The sequence below is a fragment of the Helianthus annuus genome, chromosome 10 (assembly GCF_002127325.2).
Source record: "Helianthus annuus cultivar XRQ/B chromosome 10, HanXRQr2.0-SUNRISE, whole genome shotgun sequence".
NCBI classification, from domain to species: domain Eukaryota; kingdom Viridiplantae; phylum Streptophyta; class Magnoliopsida; order Asterales; family Asteraceae; genus Helianthus; species Helianthus annuus.
Window position 1 is genome coordinate 118,739,995 of NC_035442.2, and position 2,888 is coordinate 118,742,882.

Consider the following 2,888-nt stretch of genomic DNA (forward strand, 5'->3'; position numbering starts at 1 on the left):
GATATGAACTAGTAAGAATATGCAAAGAATGCTTATACATAATGTTTTGTTAGTAGTACACCCGCCAAGTGTTCGATGAAATGCCTAAGAGAGCAAAATTGTGAAATTGTATGAAAGTTGTGGGCAAGTATGTATAGAAGGTGCTTATAGTGTAGCCGTTAGCAAAATAATAAGTTAAGTGTGCTTAAGGTGGAGTGCATATGAGAATTCGGATTTGAATGTATGGTTTGGTAAAATTATGCATTAGGAACTTGTACCTTATGCTTCAATGGTGTGATGCTCGCCATGTAATTGATGCACTTGATTTATGGTGATTAAGAGTGAATGTGTACGAATGTGAAATGAATAGTTTATTGATAAGTGATAATGTTGGAGTTATGTCGTGTACGTATGTAAGATGATAATTTTGATTAAATGAATGTTGAACAATGTGGTTGTCGAATGTAGAGTTATGAAAGCATAAGTATGTGTATATTGTGTATGTGACTAGGTGATCATGTAGTTGTATGTGTTATACAACATTATGTATGAAATTAATATGATGTCATTAATATGGTCTATTATATCAACATAAATGCGTGTTCGAAATTGGAAGTTATATGCTAGAAGGTTGACTTTCTGAAAGTCAACAGAGAATTTATAGCATGGTTAGGCATTTTGACACAAATATAAGAATTGAGAGATCATGGAATATGTGTTAGATCAATTATGTGTTATGTGTGATAACGAATTTGGATTTCAAAGATATTGAACTATGTGGTTGACAAATCATGTCGTATGCGTGTTAGTGAAAGTCAATGTAGATAAGAGTTGGAAAATGTGTGTTAACATGAATGAGCATGAATACTAACATTATTATGGCATGACGGCATGAAAGAATAGGAACCACACTAGCATGGACCAAGCATGGAAGGCTAACGGGTCAAGATGAGGCAAGGAAGCGGGTATGAACACGGATGCACAAGGTAAGTGATTCCGTAATCACTTCTTAGTTGTTTATGTAATGATTTATGCAATTTAATTATAAGTGATAATTGAGGTCAAATAGGAATGAATTGTATGATGTCAATGAAGTATTAAACGGATCTTAGTTTTGATCTGAGCAAGGTAGGTATGATGTAGAAATTGTAGCTAAGTAGTGGAATTGGTTACTTATGTAAGGAATTCCTTTGTTATTAAGGATAGAGCATAGTTGACTAAAATGCCCTTGATAGGTATATCGGGCAAACGACCTTAGGAGTCGTTTGGAAACGAGCTATTCGATTAGAGTAATGGCTTGGACAAGTATGAAAGCGAAGTATAGGGTTTTGTATGTCATAGTCCACTTAATGCGCAAATACCCGTAACGGGTCAAAAATAAGCTTTTGAGCGAAAATGGGTTAAGAGGATGCAAGACGTCCGAGAATTTAATCTTTTATGATAGGTGCCAATGAAATTATTAAAGTTCATATGAGATTGAGGTCAAGTAAACAGATTATGTTGATAAATGCACGAACGGGTCAAATAGTTAGAAAATGATAATAAGTCGAATGCACGTAAGTTAAGAATTTCATTAATCCGGAGGTAGGTTTTTAAGTTAATATGATAGAATGTGAATTTACAAGCATGTAGGAAGAAACGGGAGGTTAAACGGGTAAACGGTTCAAAAGTTATGCGCGTTTTAGTGCGTACGGACGACGAAACTGATCTGCAGAAAACTGCAATTTCTAGAGGGCGTCGCCGACGGGTATGGGGGCGTCGCCGACGGGCTCCAGAAAGTGAATTTTTGGCTGATGGGTTATTTGACTGTCTACGGGGATTTTTGGCTACGGGTAATTGCAAGGGCCTTCGCCGACGACCCTAGGGCCGTCGCCGACGCCCTCCCCAAGTTCAAAAACCTAAAAATTTGTTATTTAAGTTGATTTATTCACCGTAGGCTTCGGTTTGTTATCCGTGGACTACAGTGAACTTTCCAAACATGATTTTGATGGTTCCTTAGATGTCTATGGGCTATAAATCTAAGTCTAAGTCCCATGTAAATATTGTATGATTATATAAGGATGTAGGAAAGAGATGTACGTATGTGGTTGTGTATGTATGTATGTGTAAAGACATGTATGAGTGTATGCACGTATGTAAAGTTGTAAGAAAGGTATGTATGTATGTAGAAGAGTATGTATGCATGTAAGATGGTACGTGTGCATGATTTAAATACGTAGAGTTTTAACGTTACTAATTATGCGTTTGAGGTTGGTATGTAATGCAGGAACGAGTACATCGGATTCTTACGAAATTTAAGCCCAACCCGGAATAAGAGGATGAGTAAGGATAGTTGGATGAACTAATGTTAAATTGTCGAACGTTATTCAATCCTTAATTATATGAGATTAATGTTATATGATGTTGTCGTTGACTAATGGCTAAGTTGTATGTGATGCCCACAGGTGATACACGGACTTCTTCTGCTACTTAGGAAGTGAAGTGGACGTAGATCGAGTCAAGAGCAAGGATTGCACGGATAGATCGATCATATAGTTGAAATGTATAACGTCTAGAAATGTAAATTTTAGTATGAATGTTGTGAATTCTTTTATAGAACGTTTAACATTTTAGCTTTTGGAACCTTCTCGAAAGTAATGTCGTTACTAAGGAAAGAAATTTCAAAACTCTTTTCCGCTGCGACATCCTTTTAAGGTAAAACGTGTTAGGGCGTAACACAACGGTTGCTTCTTCAGAAATGGAAATGAAGGGATAATCAAACGGATATTCATTTCCTTCAACAGATATTCTTTAGAAACGAAAATGAACAAACAGAGTCATTTCCAACGGTTGCTTCTTCAGAAATGGAAATGAAGGATAATCAAACGGATATTCATTTCCTTCAACGGATATTCTTCAGAAATGAAAAT

At 36.2% G+C, this 2,888-nt stretch overlaps 1 long non-coding RNA gene across 1 annotated transcript; it reads left to right on the forward strand.

Annotated features, from left to right (window-relative positions):
* The first annotated feature begins 906 nt into the window (after positions 1-906).
* Positions 907-2,640, forward strand: LOC118483280. Its single transcript, XR_004870185.1, has 3 exons — positions 907-965; positions 2,246-2,301; positions 2,424-2,640. It is a non-coding gene; the product is annotated as an uncharacterized LOC118483280 (long non-coding RNA).
* Positions 2,641-2,888: the final 248 nt, after the last annotated feature.